This window comes from Chionomys nivalis, chromosome 2 (genome assembly GCF_950005125.1).
Source record: "Chionomys nivalis chromosome 2, mChiNiv1.1, whole genome shotgun sequence".
Taxonomy (NCBI): domain Eukaryota; kingdom Metazoa; phylum Chordata; class Mammalia; order Rodentia; family Cricetidae; genus Chionomys; species Chionomys nivalis.
In genome coordinates this window covers 36238872-36263514 of record NC_080087.1, presented here as the reverse complement: position 1 = coordinate 36263514, position 24643 = coordinate 36238872, and the positions used below count along the sequence as shown (strand labels likewise).

At 40.0% G+C, this 24643-nt stretch overlaps 1 protein-coding gene across 3 annotated transcripts in view; it reads right to left on the bottom strand.

The window, feature by feature from the left end:
• Positions 1–24643, bottom strand: part of Epb41l2 (erythrocyte membrane protein band 4.1 like 2) — a 179767-nt gene that overhangs the window by 148778 nt on the left and 6346 nt on the right. The window contains exon 1 of one of the 3 annotated variants that reach the window (XM_057761996.1): positions 29–148. The exons of the other annotated variants lie outside the window; for them this stretch is intronic. The gene's annotated coding sequence lies outside the window, so the exon portion shown is untranslated. Of the gene's footprint in view, positions 1–28; positions 149–24643 lie in introns of those variants that run through there. 3 annotated transcript variants of the gene reach the window in all.

Here is a 24643-nt window from a genome sequence, read left to right as displayed (position 1 = left end):
CATTATTTCAAAATGGTTATTCAAATACCTTGAAATTAAACGTCAAAGAGCGCCCTCCACGTATGCTCTGGAATCTTCTAGGTGCACTCTCACACTCCTAATCACTGAACTGGTTTAGACTGGCACAATATTCTGTGAGAGTTACTTCAGAACACTGAACACAAATCCTTAAAAAAAAAAAATCCAGGAAATCAATATGCTTAACCAGCTTAAGGGTTTCAGTTTCACCTTCCCAACAAACAAAAGAGACCAAAGAGTCTTCACACCTAACTGAATGACTACAACAGACACACACTGTTCATATAACCCACACCATCGCAGAAGGCACTTGCCCATCTTAAGCACTGCACCAAGTTGAAAGCCATCAGTATAGCAGACATGCTGAGGACCCTGGCTGAAGAGAGCTACTCATTAGTCTCAGTCCCACTTAACACCATACGCAACAACAAGCAAGGCCAGACATGGTAATGTGCATCTGGGATGCTAGCACAAACTCAGTATCACTAACTTGTCTCAAAAACAAGAACCATGCTGCTCATCTCATCCAATGAAATGTATGTCTCCTACATGTAGTGTCTAATGTGGCCTTAGACTGGTACTCCATCTCTCACCCTCTGCTGCCTCCACCACTCTACCAGTGCTGGCATTCAAAATGTGATCTGACTCAGACATCCTTTCAACTAAGGAAGAAAATGTGTACTGAGCTCTTCAATGAAAGATGCTAAAAGAAGAGGCACATCAGTGACCAAGGCACGGTTATCAAGAGCCAAGACACCTACATGTAAACAATTACCAAAAGATGCTAGATGGGCCTGCATTCACACCTAAGTCTGGTATATTAAGACTTCATCTCTACAAATGTTCCTATCTTGGATTCCTTATTTCTGAAACGTGGCTAACAGTGCCCTACAGTGTGGTCATGGGAAACAATGGGGTGATCGGCAACAAAGTAAGCTCCTAAAGTTCGTTAGCAACAACAGCATTGTTAATTACTACTCAGCAAAAAGTGTGATGCCATCAGGGTACAGTAAATGACATGAAAAGGTTCAGTCAAAAAATGGCTATAATTTTCTGCTGCTCAAAGTTCTGTAATTGATGTGAGAACTATAAGACAGAAATTGAGAGACAGCATAGACAAGGCTGGAGAGATAGCTCAGCAGGTAAGAGCACTTGCTGGTCTTCCAGAGAGACAGGTTCAATTCCCAGCTCCCAATCAGGTGGTTCAGTCACCTGCAACTCCAGCTCCAGGGGATCTAAAACCTCTCTGGACTTTGAGGGCACATGCACCTACCCACACAGGGCACATACCCACACAGGGCACAGACCCACACATGCACCTACCCACACAGGGCACAGACCCACACAGACCCACACATGTAAAATAATTAAAAATAAAAACACTTTTTAAAAATAAAATTTAAAAGTCAGGCAGTGGCGAAGGTGGTACACATCTTTAATCCCAGCACTTGGGAGGCAGAGGCAGGTGGATCTCTGTGAGTTTGAAGCCAGACCACAGAGTTAGTTCTAGGATAGCCAACAGCCAGGGTTGTTACACAGAAAAGCCCTGTTTCAAAAAAAAAAAAAAAAAAAAAAAAAAAAAAAAACCAAATAAATAAAGAGAAAAGAAAAAAGATACAGCTTATAGAATGTCTTTGAATCTGAAGACATAGCTGTCCAGACATCACGGGAAGTCCTGTGGCTAGAGCAGGGCGGCCAGGGAGTAAGCAGAGGACTACAGCTGCTAGGTTTGAATTCTCTCACATTTCAAAGGGCGTTCTAACCAGCTCTCCAGTAGGAAAGTGACATAATCAAACATGAAGAGCATCTAAACAAATGTTGAGGATAGAAACATCAAAGTTACAGAATGAACTGGAAACAAAGTGCAGAATAAAATAGAAAATGGAAATTAAGCAGTGGGATTAACAAAGGACTAAGAGATGATGATACTCAACAATACACTGTGTAGAATGGGAAATGGAATCCATGGAGAGGATTTCAAAGTATCCAAGGTCTTGCCCCAAATTTTTAAAATAAACAGATTCATTGCCTTGGAAAGCCCCCAGATCTCACTTTCTTCACACAGCGTTCCTCTCTTGCCAGTCCACTACCCTGTAATTCTAGATTCTGTTATTTTTTTCTCTTTAAAATCCAGAGGTGATTCTAGTATCTCCAGGACTGAAGCCCATGCCCTAAAGAAAGCAAATTGGAAACACTAAATAGTTGCAATGATTGGTCCAGAAGTGATAGTCTGGGACTCTAGGCTACCACTGAGATGAGCTACAGACTATAAAGAAGTAGAGAAAGTACTACTCAGCTCCACTTCCTCACTCAAGAACCTGTCTCCAATTTGATCCACACGTCAATCCATACTGCCACCAGCACTCAAATGTTTCTACACAGTAAAGGAAGCATCCAAGTCATTTCACAGATCCATTTATTCCTAGCAAGGAAATAAAGTTAATAGTACATGTTGGGCTTTTCATCATTATGACAAACACCACACACAAACAAAACATAATTTTAGCTCAGCTTCAGAGCTTTGATCCACTATGGCCAAGAAAGCATGCATGGCAAGGAGCTCACATCATGATACTGAGGAAGCAGAGGAAGAACGAGTCTAGGGAATAGGATTCAAAAGAATATCCCTCCAACTAGGGCCCATCTCCTAAGTTTTCACTTCCTCTCAAAACAGTGACTCGAGCTGCAGGTCAAGTACTTGACTCATAAACCTGTAGGGGTATTTTATATTCAAATCATAATATAATCTGAACTTTATTAAAACTTGTTTCATGCCAGGCGGTGGTGGTGCACGCCTTCAATCCCAGCACTTGGGAGGCAGAGGCAGGCGGATCTCTGTGAGTTCGAGACCAGCCTGGTCTACAAGAGCTAGTTCCAGGACAGGCTCCAAAACCACAGAGAAACCCTGTCTCAAAAAACCAAAAAAAAAAAAAAACTTGTTTCATTTACTAGTTTTCATTCTTTCCATAAACACCTAGAGAGTGTTTCAACACATGCCAATCACTGGGAAAGCCTGCATACACTTGGCATTTTCAAATCAAACCTGATAGCTGCTATTAAAATCTGGGAGTGATAAAAGTGACAGCAGTGTTAAACCTATTTGTGGTGATTAGAAATCACCCACTTTCACAGGAAGCAGAGTCGCGGAAGAACTGGCTTTAAGCATATAAATTCTTTAAAAAAAATAGAACTTAGAGTCTCAACTAATAATCTTCTTTTAAAACAGGTCTCACACTATTGATGTGGGATTCCCCTCTGTATGCTGTAAATATCAATGGTTAATAAAGAAGCTGCTTTGGGCCTGCACAGGGCAGAATAGACATAGGCAGGGAAAACTAAACTGAATGCTGGGAGAAGGGAGGCAGAGTGAGAGAGAAGCAATGTAGTCCCGCCAGAGACAGACATGCTGAAACTTTGCTGGCAAACCACTGCCACATGGCAAGACACAGATTAATAGAAATGGTTTAAATTAATATAACTAGTCAATAAGAAGTTAGAGCTAATTAATAGTTTCTATGCGTTTATTTTGGGAGTCTGGGTGGCCGGGAAAAGAACAAGCAGCCTTCTACAACACAGTATAGTTCAAGTTGGACTCAAACTTGCAGCAATTCTCAGGCCTTAGCATCCGAGTGCTAAGATTACTGAGCCGCTAGCCTTAATAATAATAAATTCCATTTTATAGAATGTTATTTGTCTTTATACTTTAAAAACTCAAAGAATTGGGAAGCTCACTGGCAAAAAAAAAAGTATGCACTGCAAGCATAAGGAATGACAGAACCTACATCTTAAAAGGAAAAAAGCCAACCATGGTGTTCACTTATGATCCCAGCACTGGAGAGGTGAAAACAGTGGATTTGTGAAGCTTGCTGGTCAGCCAGCCAAACGTCCAGGAGACTGAGAGAGCATGTCTCATTTCAAATAACAAATAACTGACAATATTTGAGGAACAACACCCAAGGCCTCCAGAGACAGTGCATGTACATGCATGTGCACCTGTATACACACACAAACTCATGCACGCATGCATGCACACCTATTACACACAAGAAAACTTTAAAATTTAAGAGAGAAATGCTTTCAATAACTTTCGCAAACATTTCCAAAGAATAATGGTACATCAAGAACAATCAGATATTCTGAAAAAGTATTTTTGTATAAAAATAACAAAATAAACATATAAACAATATCTACAAAATGTATGCTGTGTCAGAGTTACAGCTATGAAGAACTATATGTAGATCTTCATTTGGATTCTTTCTTTTAATTCTTAATTTACCTGACTCTAATTGGTTTTTACTCAGGAAATTTTCATAAAAACGGCATAACTCAACTGGATGGCAATGATACACAAAATAACTGCCATTCAAACTACATACACTTTATTTTCATGTAAGAAAGTGTTCTTATAAAGGCAATCCTGCAAAATCTTAAACTACACTTATTCACAATTCATTAATATGAATGTGAAAGAAATACCAAGTATTCAGTGTTCTGGTTGCTGTCACATCTGGATAGTCACAGAAGAGCTTTATCTGCTAGAAATGACAGTATTCAGTTTCTGCAGTTCGTGCACTTTTAAATCTCTTTTCAGTGTTGGCTCTTTCCAAATAAGTTTCTTATAGTTACAAAAATAATGCTATATTTTACAAAGCTGCCTTGACTTAAGTCATAAACAGGAATATTTCTAACTAAAAAGTCAGAATATAGTATGGGTTTTTTAATTTACACTAAAACTATACTCACTGGAGAATAAACACAGGATTACACTATAGTACTTTCTATTCTTGGAGAAGAAATGGCCTTTCAAAGCACACCATTTGGTTTGTATTAGTATGGTATGCAGCTGTATTATTTGTACTGCTGCCCAACATGCAGTACGTGTTCAAAGTATTTAGAAGCTGGAGGTTCCTATTTAATACTTAAGAGAGCCATGATGGCGATATGGTGAAAACAAGGACAAACTATACAACATTAACTCTGGAAAAAAAGCCCACAAAACAAAAAACTATCACTTACATGATGACTGCAATGTGCATTAAACTCTATCATAGGAAAAGAAAAGGAACTTCACAAGCTAACGTGTGTTTTAAAACGTGAGCTCCTGTTTTCCCAGAGGTTTGGAGACATGATGTGCTCATGAAGACGTTATTCAATTACTGACCAGCCCTTCACAAACTCACATTTCAACTCCTAATGGAACTTCTTAACTCAAATGGAGGAAGCAGAGCTGTCTGCAAGAAGCTCTCAGAAGCCTATTAATCCAGCACGACAAGGCTAGCATCCAGGAAGAATGCTGAGTTATGCTTTAGGATGAAAAGAAAGGCAGAGGTTAGCATGCAAATCCTCCTCATGTCTTCTGAGTATGGGGTTTTTAAGTCTGGAGTTTGCTGGAACTCTCAGGTCTCCAAATTGAATCTGTGGCCAGGAAATCTACAGGACAGTGAAAAAATTATGACAATGTCTACATCAAAAATCTAACAATATACAAACTCTTGAGCTATTCTGTTCCAATAATGGGTGACTAGCAAAACAACACTTTAAGGGTTAAAAGACAACAAACCATACAGAGAGGCCCTGGAACTCGTCTACTCTTAAATGCGAATGATTAGTGCCATGACATTAAGCTCTCGTTCTGCTTCACAGCGCTTTGTTTATATTACAGACCAGTTTGTGTTACAGTTAATGGGGATTTGATGCTATGCTCAAATATAAAAACACAAAAAACATTACTTTCTTCAAATAAGTTCCTTGTTTTCAAAACTTGATAGGATTAAGTAAAAAAAGACCAAACTGAGGGAATGTGAAGATCGAACAAAAGAGGGACTGGCCAAGCACAATGAGTGGTACAGTCTGTAATCCAGCAAAAAGCAAGGCCCCATTCCCAGTTCAAAAGTGTTCTGCTTGCTTGAACACCTGCAGGCCAGAAGTGGGCACCAGATCTCATAACAGATGCTTGTGAGCCATCATGTGGATGCTGGGAATTGAACTCAAGAGAGCAGCCAGTGCTCTTAACCGCTGAGCCATCTCTCCAGCCCACAAAAATTCTTAAATCAATGAAGATACTCAAAAAAAAGGAACACCCTGTTTCCGTTGGCCTTCCACTGCTGTGACAAAGAACCTGAGACAAACCGACCTGTGTGGACCAAAGGCTTATTTTGGCTTGCGGATTCTAAGGTTTCCGTCCATGGTGAGCAGCTCCATCATTCTGAGGCCCGCAGAAGTGTAACATACCACAGTGAGAAGAGTAAAACAGCAGAGCTTCTGACTTCCTGGCAGCCAGGGAGTAAAGTGAGAGGAAACTGAGATCCCAAAAATGCCTGCGAGAGTAAGTCCTCCCACAACCTAACTTGCCTGTCAGGTTCCACCATCCTCCTGAGCACTTGTTCTCTCCACAAACTACAGGCTGTAGACCAAGTCTTTATACATTGGTAGTTGGGGACATTTAAGGACCAAAACCTTTTCTCTGTTAGCACAGAGAAAGAAAAGGTGTAACTATTACGTTTTCTTCTGAACTGTAATAAAGCAAACATTTACTCCGCATTTCATATTTTAAAATTATTTGATGATAACCAAAGAGTCCACATTGATAAAGGAAAGATACTCAGCAAAGAGCATGCAAATAAGATTAAATGAATAGCCAGGTGGATCTCTGTAAGTTCGAGACCATCCTGGTCTATATAGAGTGAGTTTCAGGACAGCTCCAAAACTACAAAAAAACCCTGTCTCAAAAAAACAAGGAAGGAAGGAAGGAAGGAGGGAAGGAGGGAGGGAGGGAGGGAGGGAGGGAGGGAGGGAGGGAGGGAGGGACGGACGGACGGACGGACGGACGGACGGACGGACAGACAGACAGACAGACAGAAAGAGAGAAAGAGAGAAAAAAAGAAAGATTTTAAGCACCAGGGCTGGAGAGTTGGCTCAGTTGAATAGCGCTTGCGGCTCTTGCACAGGACTTGGGGTTCAGTTCCCAGTGCCAAAACAGTTCACAACCACCCATAACTCAAATCCAGGAGATCTGACACCTTCTTCTGACCGTCACTCACTACATACATGGTGGGTGCACTTACATACATGAAGGCAAAACATTTACACATAAATCTTTTTTTTAAAGCATTTAAATACTATTTCAGAATACACAGTTTCAGTGCTATGAAGATCACAAAAAATTTAAAATTGAACTATATGTTTTAAAATGATCAAAATAATAAGTTTGCGTATTTTGACTGATTCTTTAAAAATCCTGTTTTAAAACTTTTGCTAATTTCAGTAAGATAAATGACTCAAGTAAGAGAAACTACCAATGAATACTATAATACTATATTAGGTAGACATTGGATAAAGAACTAGACACTTATGTATTGCCAAAATTTCAGTCTTCCCAGATGGCATACCAATACCAAAGGGAAAAACATGATTTCACAATGGAAAAAAAAAATCTATCATCACCTTAATCAATCCAGCTTTATTAATAAAGATTTGCATGGCTCCTGCTATGATGCATTGTGTCTGGTTATTAAACATTCTACTGAAATGTTTATTCTGAACATTATTTCAATCCATTCTTCAGATAGAACTTACTTGACAAAAAGGTGGGGGGGGGGGGTAGAGGAATGACCTAAATTCAACATAGAAACAATAAAACCAATTAAGAAAAAGAAAGTTTTAGGAGAGATTAGGTAAAATTACATCTTTCTAACAAGTCCCATCATGAAAAAGTAATGAAATTAGAAGGGAACAAAACGATTTCAAACTAAAAGATAATAAATGGCAGAGGCATGACTAAATGAGGCAAGTGCTCCTTTGCAAAATCCTGGTTTAATAAGCACACTATAAAAAACATCATGGGAATGACTAGAGATATTTAAATATACCATAAATTTGATATTAGAGAATTTCTGCCAATTAACTGTTATAAAAACAGCAGTGCTCTGATAAAATGTGAAGTTCCCTTTTTCAAAAATACATAATAAAGATGTGAAAATGAAAGGCTTTCAGCTCCATAACTTAACTGAGTGAAAAACACACATGAAAGCAATATAAGCACATAATGTAACCAAGTAATTAGTTATTTATCAATGGCTGCTAAAAACCATTAGGTAAGCCTGATAGAAATTCTTATATATCCAAGTAAAGCTCTGATCCATCTTCATCCCAAAGACAGCCAGCCACAAGAGTTATCTTTTGTTTTCATAATGATTTGTGTATGTGTGTGGTGTTGTATGGCCACGGTGCATGTGTGGGGGTCAGAGTCACGTTCCTCCTGCCAAACAGATTGCAGGGATTGAACTCAAGTCATTAGGTTTGTGGGCAAACCATGTCATTAGCCCTACTACAGTATCTCCTGATGAAAGGCAATAAAAAACAAATGAAAGAATGAAGGACTCACACAGACACACACACACCCCTCCCCACAAACTAACCTTGAATCTTACTAAGTCTAGGCTACTATTTATAGGAATGCAAAAGACACAAACATATTAAGCATTACCACAGACACTGATGCAATCAAGAATAGAGACAGAAATTCCCACAGAACAAAGAAGTTCCAACAAACTGAAGAAAAGAAAGAAATAAGCCACATATTAAAATACTCAACGGCCAGCCAGGCGCATGTCTTTAATCCCCCAGCACTTGGGAGGCAGAGGCAGGAGGATCTCTGGGTCAAGGCTGGCCTGATCTTCATAGTAATTTCCAGGATGAGAAACCCTGACTCAAAAAAACAAAAACATTCAAGGGCCACAGCAATTAAATTAATATAAATGTTACTCAGAGGCCATTTTGAATAACAAAAAAAAGACTTAAAACAACTTGACAAATATGGACCCTGAATATTTGATGACATTAAAGAAAGCTCTTTAGGTGTGGGGGTTGTTATTTTTTTAAGCTTGAGTGGTTTGGGGATTTTTGACGCTATTGCTGTTTTGGTTTTGGTTTTTGTTTGTTTGTTTGTTTGTTTTTCTTGCTTTCTGAGCTAGGTTGTCAGCTCACTACGCAGCTCGGCTAGCCTGGAACACACTGGCCTGACATCCACAGAGATTAGCCTGCCTCTGCCTCCCAAGTGTTGGAATTAAAACTGAGCTTTTTAGATGTAATTATGGAATAGTGGCTTTAATTTTTTAGGTACTTATCCATCACAGATTTAAAACCAACAACAAAAAAAAGTCAAACAATGGTGGTACACACCTTTAATCCCAGTACTCAGGAGGCAGAGGCAGGTGGATCTCTGTGAGTTTGAGGCTAGCCTGGTCTATGAAGAGAGTTACAGGACAGTCAGGGTTACACAACAGAGAAACCCTGTGTCAGAAAATGAAAAATGAGACAGAGAAAGAAAAGGAGAGAGAGACAGAGACAAAGAGAGAGCGCTCACACGTGCAATCATGTCTGATAATGACTTTACGATAATTCAGCACAGGTGCTAGAGAAGTAACTCAGCAGTTAAAAGCCCTTGTTGCTCTTTCAGAGGATGAGTTTGGTTCCCAGAACCCCTATCAGCTCACAAATGACTCCAGAAGACACCTCTGGCGTCTGAGAACATCCATATAAACCCATATACACATAGCACGTACACACATAAACACACAAGTAAATAAAAGTAAATATTGCATTTTTTCATTTTTTGTTTTGAGGTGTGTGTGTGGTGTGTGTATGTGTTAAAATAATCTGGTACAGAATTAGGAGAAGACATGTGGGTTAGATGCTACAAAAAAGAAACTAGATTAGTTATTATGTTGCTAATCAGATGAAAAATGGTATGTGAGATTCATTCCTCCATGCTTTTTTATACTATTATAAAAAGTACTTGTTTTAAGAAGAAATACAGTAGAAAACAGTTACAACATCTTCATCTATCATATAAATCCCTTCAACTGCTACCTAAAAATGAGACAATCAAAATACATAACAGAACTAGCAAAAAATACCAGCATTGATAAAAGAAAGAAAAAGGATATGCCCTGTGCCACAAGTCTGATAACAGATGGAACAGGGAAAGATTCCAATGGACAGCAGTACAGTCCCATCCCAACTCAGAAATGCATCAGGTGACATGCGGGGGATGAAGGCACAGATGTCCATCACTTTACTGTCTTCTCTATTTCTGTATCTGCAACGTTCCAGTTAAAGAAACAGGGTGGGGAGTGATGAAGGAAGGGAAAGAAAAGAAGAGGGAGGAGAAGGGAGGAACGGAGAGAGGAAGGGAGGGAGGGAAGGAGGCTACCAACGCCCTTCAGAGGCTCACTGCAGAGCAAATTTACTTGATTTCTTTACACATCTTGGTTGCTCTCTAACTTGTCCTCTTCACACTTTAACCTTTTTACTTCCCACTGCCAAGAAAGAAGAGGGAAAAAATTAAGGATAATTCCTTGGTGGGTGGGAAATTTAAGCAACAAAACTGAACCATCCCTGTCAGTGTGTGAGAGGAGCCAAGACTGCTGTAACTGCAAGCCAGGTCTGTGGGCCACAGGACTATTAAGGCAGCTGTGCTTTCTCCCTTTGCTTTCAGAAAGCAAACCTAGACTAGCAACTCTTATGTACTTTGTGTTTGGATGTGGTGTTTCAGGAGATTACCTTCTCAGATCTGTAAGTGGTTCCATCTGTTTTTATGGGAAGTTTGGGTTAGGCTGACTTCAGAAAATGAAGTAAGGATCATAGCATCCTTACAACTGGTTCTGGTACACTCCCTAGGTGGTATTAAGAAGTAACAAAACCAGAGGGCTAGCGAGAAGGCTCACAATTGAAAGAGCTGTCTGATCTTTCGATGACCCAGATTTGAGTCACAGCACCCACATTGCAGTTCACAACTGTCTTTAACTCTAGTCCCAGGGGTTTCAGTGCCATCTTCTGGTCTCCACGAACAGACTACATGTGACATACAGACATGCATGCAGTCAAAACACTCCTACACATAAAATAAGAGCACCCAACTGAAGACAAGTTCTCACCATCTACCAGTACCTTCGGCTACTGCCTTCACCAGGGTCTTTTTGTCTTTGTGACTTGTTAGCATTCCAGATGTACTCCACATTCCATTTCAGAGGCGGGGGTGGGGATCAACCAGGGTAATGGGGTAAGGGACAAAAGCGGAGATCAAGTTTCTCTTGAATATAGAATTTTGATTTAAAACTATTTGTAAATAAGTCAAGATTACACACACACACACACACACACACACACACACGGCATAAAGGTAGAAGGGATAATATGTGAGAAATAGGAAGGTCCAGGTTAGGTAAGGAAGGTAGTGGAAAGTCAAAATACATGATATATCGAATGAAGACCATGGCCAAGGTGCTTGAATAAAAATGTCTACAAAACCCATGACACTGCATGATGAATGCAGTTAATTGTTTTCTACGGTGGAAGACGAAGAGGAGTGGGCATAAAAACAAAGTATGATGATATAGTTGTATGAAAGGTCACAATGAAATCCATTACATTGTACGTAAACTAAAAAAAAAATGTATTGTAAAGGTAAAAGTTGGGTGCATGTAATCCCAGCATTTATGGGGCCGAGGCAGGAGAATTATTTATGAGTGCAAGACCAGCCTAAACCACACACTGAGACCCTGTGTCTCAGAAAAAAAGAGAAACAAAAGTAGACACCAACAACTCTCTGCCTGCTTCAATAACTTTCCTAGTCCTAACTCAAACCAGTCACAGAATAAGTGAAGAATCTCAACTGCTCTCAAGCTGCTGATAAAAACTCTCCTCCAGGGATCAAATGATTTCCTACTGCAATAAAGCAGTATTGGCTGAGGGTGGGAGGAGCACAAATACAAACAACTTTGAAGGAGCTTACACTCTTCGGGATAATACAAGACAGTATTTTAAACAGAAGGCCCTAGACCTAAACAGCCAGGTTCAAAGCCCTGCTCCATCTTTAATCAACAGAATGACCCCAAGAATTCCTAATTCAGTTAAGTTTCTGGTAGAGGTATCTTGCCCTTTTAGTCTGAAGATATGGTAGTGGTAAAAGGTCTCTCTAAGTGGTTGGCTGTTTTGCTTTTTTTGATCTTCAGGTTGAACCCCAGTATCTGGCACTGGGTTTTTATTATTCATGCTACAAACAATTTCTACCAAACTGTTACCACATGACTCAATCAATAGTACACACAAGTCAAACTGTCATGCCAGGCACCCAGGAAGGATCAAGCAAGGCCATCTGTTATCAGTGCTCATGATTCAATGCCTTTACTAAGAGATTATGATTACAATGGAACTTACAGTGCACACTAATATAAAGTGACTGTCAACATAAAAAGCCCACTTACTAGTTAAGGAAAGCAATGCTAGTCAAACATAAACATAGAACCTTTGCCAACAGAAAGAAAAGTATCTCATTTTAGTTCTCACACGAACCACAGACCATCAAAGGACAGAAGGGAAGAAAGGAAGAAAAGGGGAGAAAAAAATCTAAAATAAACTCAAATTGGAGCCAGGCAGAGTATGTATATACATCAACATAACCTTAAGAATGTACTAGCGGTGGGGGGTATGGCCCTTCAGTCAGGAAGCAATATATGTGAGAATAAAAAAGAATTAAAAAAAAAAAAAAGACTACACTAATGGCCAGGTATGGTAGTGCACTTTGATACCAGCACTTGGGAGATAAGAAAGATCTCTGTGCAAAGGAAAAGAAACAAGACAATCCCAGCCTGGTCTACATAATAAGTTTCAGGACAGTCAGAGGTACACAGAGACCCTGTCTCAAAGAGAAAAATACACTACAATTAGATCTCTTCTGCTTTGTCTTGGAGATCATTGAGAATTTCTCTGACACAGTTTACTTCTGTACTGTATGTAGTCTGTTCCATTGCTAGTACTGACTAAAGCATACACAATGCTATATTTGGACAAACCTGCTTTCAGTGACAAGGACAATTCTCAGATATTTATTTCAAACACATGACAACTAAATATGTTATAAATGAACTACTTAGTAATGCAAAAAAGAATCCGTTATGAACATGAACCTTGGATACCATGTAGTACATAACAGGGCTCCCACATTATTTACATAAGAAACTGTATGATGTTTAGGATTGGCTTCAAAATATTATGGGTAGGCAGTGGTGAGAGTCAGGGAGTAGAGAGGAAATATACATGAAACACTTCCAGGCTGGCACTGCTAACTGCTGAGGGCTCTCTATTATAGTTCGCTCTACTCATAAACATACTGTAAACCTTCCAAACAGAATGCAAAAAGGAAGCAGAGAAGGACATGTCGGCACATGTCTAAAATCTCAGCACTGGAGAAGTGGAAACAGGAGAACCAGGGGTTCAGAGCCAGCCTCAGCTAGAGGCCAGAGACTGTCGTGAGAGTGCCTCAAGCAAAAAGGCATCACTTTTCCATAAATGATAATGTTATGCCAGGTAAAATGGCTTCAAAAAATTACATACAGAAATACAAAGAAAAAAGTTCTTAAAAAGAAAGCCATCTTTCACTGTTGTCCTGTGTGTTGCACAGAACAGATAATGCGCAGATCACAGATCCATAGAATGGTCTAGAATCCACCCTAAGTCTTTTAAGCTCATAGCACCAAGGATGAAAGTGAACTGGTACCGTCAGGCAAAAGTCACATCTGCACTGCACATGCACCAAATTGACAGCCCTTTGCAGAAGTTAAAAACACGCTCCATAGACCTCATTTGCTTCCTGTTTCAAGGTGGGGGCACTTAGGGAGAAACCAGCGTTTTCACATTCCCATATGTACCTAATTTAACAGACGTTGCTTGGCATTAGGAAAATAAAGGCATAAGCTTTACTGATTTTGAGTTTAATGGCCATGATCCAAAACCAGTTCTGGCTACAAGGATATAGGGAAATCTTGATTTCTTCTTTAGACAGGCTCAAATCATTACCTGACATTCTTAACTTTTCCTACATATAATTTTTATCTACTTTATGGAGGGGAGAAAGTTTTTCTTTTCTTCATTAAAAGAAGTGAATTACAAGAAAACTTTTCCAGGAAGCCATTAATTTAGCTGCTTTTCTTTCTACTACAGAAGCGCTTAAGCAGATTAGAAGCCCAGAAAAAAAGCACAAGAGTATCATAATAAATACAGGCTCCCAAAGCCTCGGCAGACTATGAACATTGTCTAGATACAACCAGGGCCACGTCTGCTTTTCAAACACTTCTGAAAGCATTTGGCATCATTTTCTAATAACCCCCACAGCACTAGACTTCCTTGTTTTTTCAGTAGTATTTCAAAACCTTGACACTTTTATTGAGCTATTTTTGGAAGACCTCAGTCTGTCTACCTTCGGGGCTCATGATGCAAATATAAAAGCTACAGGACATCCCTTTAGCTACAAAACTTGGCAGGCTTCCTGGGTCTCCAAGAAAATTCCAATTAGCTACTTTATGAGGAGCAAGAGCACAACAGAGAAGGAACAACTGTAAGCATAAGAGACTGGCCGTGCCTGTCGGTCCATTTCTGAACCACTGAGTGACTTCCAATTAACCTCTTCCTGGCTTCTTGCTTTCCTTACCTGTCAGATCTCCTGAACAGAAAAATAATAAATAAATAAATAAATAAATAAATAAATAAATAAATAAATAAATCCTTACAGTCAAATGACAAAATGTTCTAAGAATTTCTGTTGGGGAAAAAATTAACTTTAAAATTAATAGACACTAAAGAGAAGAATAAAAGAAGCAAGCCGGGTACTCCTAGAATCCAGTTCTAAGAAGACTGAGCCAGAAATCTGGGCTGCATAGGTAGACGCTGTGGGAAGGAGAGAAGGGAAACACCTGGAAGTCTGTCACAGTCAGCATGTAACTTCACTATTACCAAGAAAAAAAAAAAAAGAACTGTATGAAAGCATGACCAAAAACATTCTTTCTTGGAACCTACCCAATGTGATTTTTGAAGGGTTCTGTTTTTACCTGAAGTAGAATCTCAAGCAGTCAAAGCTAACCTCACACACTATAAAAGAGAAGATGAAGAGAACTCTGCCTCCATCTTCTCATTCCTAAGTGACAAAATTGTAGACATGCCCACTATGCCCGTTTTTTTTTTTTTCCTTTTGCACAACAGAACCAAGGGTTTCACTAGACAAATGCTCTACCATTGGGCTATATACCCAGCCCTGTGATGCATTTCTAACTTCAGTAATTTGTGCACCTTTTAAAATTTTCCTAAATCCTGTATTAAATATTTAATGTTTGTCTTTAAGTCACTTTAAAATGTGCATCCACTTCCTCGTTAGGCTTAATAGCAATGAAGTAAAAGCTGCAAGGGTTTCATGGTCTGAGTTGGTGAGGACAATTGACCAGGACTCTTCCTTTGTGTGAGGTAGCCTTTGTCGACCTGCTGGACCTCTTTCTACCCATGTACTAAATTCCCCAGGTTTCCAGAAAACCGAGCTGCTCATTTCAAGTATAAAGATACCTTTGCATCAGGTCAAAGTCTGTGGAGAACTAAGTGAACAGTTTAAAATAATTGTAGGAGTGTTGCAGGGATGCGTCCTCTCACTACTACTCTTTAATATATTCTTGGAATTAATAATCACAACAGGCCTGGAGGATGCGGAGATAGGTGTAACCAAAGACTGCTTGTTCTTTCCCCAGCTGCCCAGACCCAAATAATTACACAGAAACTATATTAATCACAACACTGCTTGGCCAATGACTTAGGTGCACTCCTGGCTAGCTCTTACATCTTAAATTACCCTATTTCTATTATTCTGTGTATCGCCATGAGGTTGTGGCCTATCAGGCAAGGTTCCAGCACCTGTCTCCTTTAGCAGTTACATGGCGTCTCTGTGACTCTGCCTGATCTCTCTGTATATCTCTGTTCAGATTTCCAGCCTGGCTGTACTCTGCTAAGACATTGGCCAAAACAGCTTCTTTATTAACCAATGGTAATAAAACATATATTCACATCAGATAGGCATGCAGATAGGTGGTGTGCAAATCAAAACTTGTATTTCGCCAATGACACAGCACTACTTGCTGAAAGTCCAAATGAGTTGCAGGCCATGGTAAATAGAGTGATGGAAATAAGTAAATGAAACCCTTGGCATGAAAGTAAACATCGAGAAGACTGAGATATAACACATGGGAAGGGCTCACAAGGATTTTAACAGTGTATTAAAGAATCAGAACCTCAAGCAAACAGTCAGCTTTGTCTATCTGGGAGGAAACCTCAGTTCAAAGGAGGGAACTATTTCAGACGTCAATAGGCAGATAGGGGAGCGAGGGCTGCATTCCAGGCACTAGGAAAAGTTTGGTCAGCAAGAGACATAACAGTAACAAAATGACAAGTATATGAGACCCTGCTCTTGAGCTGTCTTCTTTACAACTATGAAAACTGGACAATAAAACGCTCCTCAGAACAGTGGCTGAATGTGTTTGAGATAGCATGTCTCAGGAGGATTCTAGATGTCACATGAAGAGATAGGCTGTGGGATAATGGCATTAAGAAACATCTCCATCTACAGAAGGAAGTCAACTACAGGATATGGCAACAGCACTTGAGATACTTTGGCCATGTTATGAGACCCTTGCAATATCTTCTCTGATACAGAACATAGGCTCTAAATTTATTTATAAACCTCAACACCCACTGGGCAACTTACCATGAACCACACACTTGCAGCTATTAGCTCTTCTTCCTAGACGGCTGGACCATACAGACACTCCTACTCTACAACTTTACTCAGGATCCCTTTTACACCTCAACATCTCCAAAATCCACTCACAAACATCCTTAACATCCATATTCACATTACTTAAAAACCTCCTCCTAATTACACCTTACCTAGCAATGAAGATTTTTCATTTTGCAGTACAGCTGTTCTAATGCCCAGATAAAATTCAGATTTATATACGGCATTATGTGTCCGTTTAAAGACAGGCAAATTAAGAATTTACTATTCTAAAATAAGACTCATTTCTGAAAGGTATATATTCACTAAATCTGTGGCTACTGTGTTTTGTTAAATTTCCTTCAGATATATAATTATATCATATATAAATAGTTTATATCAAACTAATCCTTGAACTACCACAGGAAACATACCTGTATGGTATAAATGAGTGTCCTGACCTCTTCTAAGAAGTGCTCTTCTGTTCAATCAGTCCTGCAACTCTATTGACTCATTTACCTGATGTTTCTATGTGCTTTTACACATAGAGTCAGCAAATGGATAGAAAAAGAAATAGTTTTATTATGGCTGCAATACGTTTGTGTTAAGTACCACAATAATCCTCTAAATTTTATTTTTAACAAACACAAAACCATAAATCCAGACAATTGAACATAAGTTAATTTCTACTTCCTTAAAAATAAAACTAGCTGGGGTCATCCTTGTGGATTCCTGGGAAATTCTCTAGTGCCAGGTTTCTTGCTATCCTCATAATGGCTCCCTCAATCAAAATATCTCTTTCCTTGCTCTCATCTCCGTCCTTCCCCATCTCGACTATCCCTTCCCTCCAGTTCTCCTCCCCACTCTCCTCTCTCCCACTCTGAATATTTGAATATAATATATTCAAATTATACCACTTCTGCTCTCCCTTCTCCCCCAACCACCATGCTTCCAATTTTGTCAGGAGATCTTGTCTCTTTCCCCTTTCCAGGTGGATCTATATATGTTTTTCTTAGGATTCACCTTGTTACTTCTCTAGGGTCATGGACTATAGGTTCGTTATCCTTTGCATTATAGCTAGTAACCACTTATGAGTATGGACATACCATATCATCTTTCTGGGTCTGGGTTACCTCACTCAGGATGTTTTTTTTTTTCTAGTTCCATCTATTTGCATGCAAATTTCGAGATGTCATTGTTTTTTATCACTGAGTAGTACTCCATTGTGTAAATGTATCACATTTTCTTTATCCAGTCTTCATCTAGGTTGTTTCCAGGTTCTGGTTATTACAAATAATGTTGCTACGAACATAGTTGAACAAATGTCCTTGTAGTATGATTGAGCATCCTTTGGGTATATATTGCTGGGTCCTGAGGTAGGTTGATTCCCAATTTTCTGAGAAACTGCAATACTAATTTCCAAAGTGGTTGTACAAGTTTGCATTCCCACGAGCAATGGAGGAGTGTTCCCCTTACTCCATATCCTCTCAGGCATAAGCTATCATTGGTGTTTTTTTTTAATCTTAGCCATTCTGACTAGTGTTAAGATGGTATCTCAGAGTCCTTTTGATTTGCATTTCCCTGATGGCTAAGGATGTGTCTTTCAGCCATTTGAGATTCTTGAGTATCCTCTGTTTATTTCTGTACCCCATTTTTTAACTGATTATTTCAAATTTTGATGTCTAATTTCGTGAGTTCTTTATATATTTTAGAGATCAATCCTCTGTCTGATGTGAGGTTGGTAAAGATCTTTTCTCAATCACTAGACTGCCTTTTTGTCTTATTGGCTGTCCTTTGCTTTACAGAAGCTTCTCAGTTTCAAGAGGTCCCATTTATTTATTGCTGCTCTCAGTGTCTGTGCTGAGAGGGTGCCTGAACTAGCCTTGCCCTGTAGCCAGATTGATGAATATCTTAGATATCATCAAAGATCCTTCATCCAGCAACTGATGGAAACAGAGGCAGAGACCCACAGCAAAGCACTGGGCTGAGCTCCCAAAGTCCAGTTGAAGAGTAGGAGGAGTGAGAATATGAGCAAAGAGATCAAGACCATGATGAGGACACCCACTGAAACAGCTTATCTGAGCTAATGGGAGCTCACCAACTCTGGCTGGACAGGGAAGGAACCAGCACAGGACCAAACGAGACCCTGTGAGTGTGGGTGACAGTTGTATGGCTGGGGCAGACTGCGGGCCACTGACAGTGGCACCAGGATTTGTCCGTACTGCTTGTGCTAGCTTTTTGGGATCCTATTCTCTTTGGATGGATGCCTTGCTCAGGCTAGAGGTAGTAGGGATGGCCTTGGACCTTACCCAAAACTATGTGCTTTATCCTCTCTTACCAGGTGGAGGGAATGGGAGGAGGGAAGGGAGTGGGAACTGGAATTGCTATGTAAAATGAAAAAAGACAGTTTGTTTTCTTTTTTAAGAAATAAAAGTAAAAGAAAACTAATGTTAAAAACAAGAGGGAAGGCCGGGCGGTAGTGGCGCACGCCTTTAATCCCAGCACTCGGGAGGCAGAGGCAGGCGGATCTCTGTGAGTTCGAGACCAGCCTGGTCTACAAGAGCTAGTTCCAGGACAGGCACCAAAAACTACAGAGAAACCCTGTCTCGAAAAAACAAAAAAAACAAAAAAAAAGAGGGAAAGCTAGGTTTGGGCAGTAATCTCAGGAGCCTGAGGCAGGAGAACCACTAAGAGTTCAAGGCCAGCGGGGCAAAACAAACTGGGGGGGGGGAGCATAAGAAAAGATAAGCAAACAGAACAGTGGGAAATGGAAAGCAAATGTGCAAAACGTCTGACTTAGAAACTGTAACCTGAATTACTGCTTTGGGGAAACCCAAAAGGAACTAACAGCTGAAGTCCCATGCACCTTAGGCCTGTAGGTTCCAGGTACCTCTGAGGGCCTGAGGTATAACACAGTTAATACAGACTTCAAAGGGCCGCAAAATAAGCCTTCAGGCTTTGTGGGAAAGCAATCTCCAGCCTGGAAACCTATACAAGCCAAACGTAAAAGCCGCCAACTGAAAATGGAAGAGTACTTTATGACACACAGCGTCTTAAACTGACCTCTCTCACGCTTGCACCTTCTTGAACAACTGCTACATAATTTCCTGTGAACTCAGAGTTAAATCAAGAAACAGATATAAAGCACAGAAGACACAGAACCCAAAATACAGAGGTTCCAGAAATAAAAAGCCCAGAAAGGATCACAGAAGGGAAAGAGACATCAGTTAAGAGCTTGCTTTGCAAGCCTGAGGATCTAAATTCAATCCCCAGCACACATCTGGTGACAACTACTTACAATCCCAGCCAGCACTGGGAGAAAGGTGGGTCCCTGGAGCTCCCTGTCCAGTCCAGTCTAATATACACACTGACAGTAAAGACAGTGACCTCATCCACATGCGCATATGTATGTACACCTGCACACACACATACAAATCTCAGACGGAAATCAAAAATTATTTTTGAGTCTACTTCAGGAATATTTTTAACTTTTTAATTTTATTATGCATAATGTTATGCCTGCACACCAGAAGAGGGTACCAGATCTCATCATAGATGGTTGTAAGCCACCATCTGGTTGCTGCGAATTGAACTCAGAACCTCTAGAAGAGAAATCAGTGCTCTTAACCTCTGAGCCATCTCTCCAGCCCCAACTTCAGGAATTTTATAGCTTCCAGAATAGCTGATATCAAGAAAACCAAACAAACGAGACAAAAACAAAATCTTCAGGATAAAATATAATAGATTGTTTAGAGAAAGTATTTTTAAAGTATAATCAAAGCACTTTACATGGTTCATCTAAGTTGAAGCATGGAAAGAGTGCGGATCTGTATGAAAACAGATTAACACAAGCTAACTCTAATCAAAATGTAAAGCAAATAGGTCTATTATTTATATGTGCAAGAAACTGGAGTGGCGAGACAGCAGCAAGACCGCTGCTCCAGCAATGAAGCATCAACTGAAGCAACTACTCATGCACAAAAATACCTCCACATGAACCGAGGACACCAGACAGTGGCTATTAAATGTCTGTGAAACCAAATTCTTGACTTCCAGCATGTCCTGTCCCTTTAAAAAATACACAAGCCTTTAACAAATAATAAAATGAAAAGTATTTCATCATTTTTTTCAAAACTCAAAAAACAAGAAAATTGTGTTACTTAGAGACCAAACACACCAGAAAACAAGATCAGAAGTATTGAAAGTCGTGGCCTCTAGGGAGCTGAAAGCTGTCAGGAAGACTTAGCACTGGTCTGCCTGCTGTTTCCCTGTATTCCTAAAGCATGCGAAAGTACTCCAGGGAGTGCCATGTCCACTGTAAGTTAAATAGCAAAAAGTGTAAAACCACATGAAAGGAAAAGCTAGTTGGGAAGGGCAGAAAGTCACACTTTATTTTTATGTTTTAAACTCTGGCACATTTTGCTAATGCTGGAAAAACAGATGAGGAGCATCACATGAAAGGCAAGATGAAGGTCATTCCCCACTTGAGTATGGAAGTGTAGCTCTGTGGTGTGCTTGGCAAGCATGCAGCCCTGGGTTCAATCACAGGAAGAGTAAAAACCACACAATCCAGAGTAGTGCTCGGTCGTGCTATACTCGATACTCAGAGCTTCAAGATCACACCTTCGGGAAGAAATGAGGGGCACAAAACCAGCCACAAAAGCAAGCCTATCTCCTCCAAAAAACAGATGAAGATGCCAACAGGCTCCATGATGAAGTCCAGTTCTTAAGAACAGCATCAAATAACTTACTGGCCCTGTTGTATAAAACTAACATTCGGCCAACATGTACACGGAGTGAATTGAATAACTCGTTCAATCCTCAAGCCTGATCTTCTCTGTGAAATGAACTGCATACCAGCTATTCCAAAGGATTAAGGATATGAACCTGTATAAATACAGTCCAAAACAGCCTTCTTATTTTCTGGTTTAGTTTTTCTAGAACTTCCTTCACTCTCTCTTTTCTAACATGCCACTGATTGTGGATGCTTCTGCCCTTGGTTACTATTAATGGAACCAAGAAAAGAAAAAAGAAGACAGCCCATAAGACCAAACAAACTTGTCTATTCTATGACAGCCCCAGAAGATATTGGCCAGGAAAGCAGCTTAGGGGGTAAAAGTGTCTGCAACCAAGTCTGAGGACCTGAATTCAACCCCTGAAACCCACAAAGAATTCATTCCCATAAATTGTCCTCTAATGGCCACAGGTGTGCCATGGTTCATGCAAGAGGCAGATAGACATATCAATGAACTGTATGTACAAATCTTAATTGGATCTTGATCCAAAGAAAACTTTTCAATTATTGGCACATGGGAGAATAGAGAGACAGCTTAATGGTTAAGAGCATTTGCTACTCTTGGAGAGAACCTAGGTTCCATTCCCAGCACCCATGGTACCTCACAACTGTCTACAACTCTGGTTCCAGGGAATCCAACATCCTCTTCTGGCCTCCACAAGAACCAGGCAGACATGCATTGAGGCGGACATTCATACACGTAAAATAAAAAAATAAGATAAAAAACTTAAAAAATGACATTGAGGGCTAGAGAGATGTCTCAGTGGTTAAAAGCACTGGCTGCTCTTCCAGAGGTCCTGAGTTCAATTCCCAGCAACCACATAGTGGCTCACAACCATCTGTAATGAGATCTGGCGCCCTCCTCTGGCGTGTGGGCATACACGGAGGTAGAATGGTGTATACATAATTAATAAATAAATCTTTTTTTAAAAAAAGAAATAAAAAATGACATTGATTAAATTGACACTTGACTAGTTGAGCACAGTAGGTATATACCTATAATCTCAACACTCAGGAAGCTGAGGCAGGAAGATTACAAGTTAAAGACAACTTAGGCTACATAAAAGAGTTTGAGACTGAACTACAAAATGAGTTTGAACTCCATGCGGGCTACACATTGAGACCCTGTCTCAAGGCCTCCCACTTAAAACTTGGGCACGCTGATTAAGAAATCAAAGCAGCCGGGCGGTGGTGGCGCACGCCTTTAATCCCAGCACTTGGGAGGCAGAGGCAGGCGGATCTCTGTGAGTTCGAGATCAGCCTGGTCTACAAGAGTTAGTTCCAGGACAGGCTCCAAAACCAGAGAAATCCTGTCTCGAAAAAACAAAAAAAAAAAAACAAAAAAAACAAAAAAAAAAAAAAGAAATCAAAGCAGCTGGAGAGACGGCTCAGCAGCTAAGAAAACTTACTGCTCTTGCAGAGCACCTCAGTTTGGACCACACGTGCCTAAATTAGGCAGCTCACAATATGGAACTGCAGTTCCAGGGGACTCTTACAACCTCTTCTGACCTCCAAAGACAACCACAAGCACTGTGAACACACTAACATTCAGGCGTGCACACACACCAATCATGAACATAAATAAAAATGAACAACCCTGTGACTTTGAGAAATGTTTAGCATAATGATGGTGTCCAATTAAGGTTACAAAAGAGTGCTTATCATCTAAAACTGAAAAAAAAGGAAAATACAATTGTGACATCTGGTAACGATCAAAATGACCAAACAACCAAGATTAGCTCACTGTGCCCAGAGATGCAAGAGGTGGTCAGACTTGTTTGGTGACCATTTTCACATGGTATACACACTTCTCTACCTTCTGTGAGTCCTCAAACTCCATTCTTTCTCAGCATATAAAAGGTCTATCAATACTGCTTGCCAATAAAAGCTTCCATTTTCCTTTCCTTTCTTCAAAATCCCTAGGACTTTACAACTTGAGTCTGTCCTGATAGGATGATGCATAATGAAACAGAAAGGATGAAATGAACAACATCATGCTGAAAAAACAATACAGAAATCAGGCCCAGCTGCGGGCTCTGGGAGTTTAAAACTAGGCTTTAGATAATGAAGCAACTGCTTAACAGTAAATGAGGAAGTCTAGAGTCAAAGCAGTGGGAGAACACGTCCATCATGACCCTGGTGATGACCCAAAAGTTATGGTCACAAAGGGAAAGGCAAGAATGACTGCTGGCCCAAGGAGGAAAGCCGTACTGCAAGCAACAGCAACTTTTCGTTCACACTGACCCAGGCGGTTTCCACTTTTCAACTGCTATTCAATAAATGGAGAATAAACTTAGTGTTCAGTTCACCCAGCGCACGGGAAGAAAATGGTCTAGAGCACTGGTTCACAATCTGTGGGTCCTGCCCCACACACCCTGCATATTAGATATTTACACTACAGTTCACAGATTTACTACTGTGAAGTAGCAAGGAAATAATTTTATGGCTGGGGTCACCACACATGAGGAACTGTATCAAAGGGTGAGGGCATTAGAAAAGCTGAGAACCACTGGTTTAGGGGTAAAATAAAAAAGAAATGGAGGGACCCGAGACAAGAAAGAATTAGCGTAAAATACAATGCAACCCTGTCTGGCTGACAATCCAGCCAGAGGAGTATGGATCCAGGGTTGCCACCACCCTCCAAGTTTCCTACCCAAAATAAAAGTATTTATATTAGATTAAAATTAAACGCTATACTGAGGAAATATATGCCTGCAGGTATATTTCACACATAAAACAATGTATTGGATTTATAAAGGTTACATTTTACTGTGTTGTTTGCCAGAGTTTAAACAATCAGTAAAACAGCCCCTTACTATGAGCCCTGTTACAAGTGAACTCCAACTACAGGGAAAAGATGTCGTAACACAGCATATGCAAACATTTTATAGTCAGGATCCGTCACCTATGGCAACACTACAAAAAGACCACATTCTCCCTGAATTGTTGAAACCAGATCCCAAGAGTTTTACTACATACTTACCACTTTGTGCATTACTTAATCTTGTCCATTTTTTTAAGTCAATAATTTTGTAAAAGTTCAAAAATGCTAAAGATACCGTACTAAAAATAGTTTTTAAAAGGCATTTCAGCCATAGGAAATTCTAGTCTCATATCAGACTTCATTTCCACACAGATAACTGGTTCCTGACTACTGCAAAAAAATGTGCTTACCACAAAATCACATGCAACCCACTGGGTCTTTTCATAACCTAACAATTCTCACAGATGCCAGGCACTAT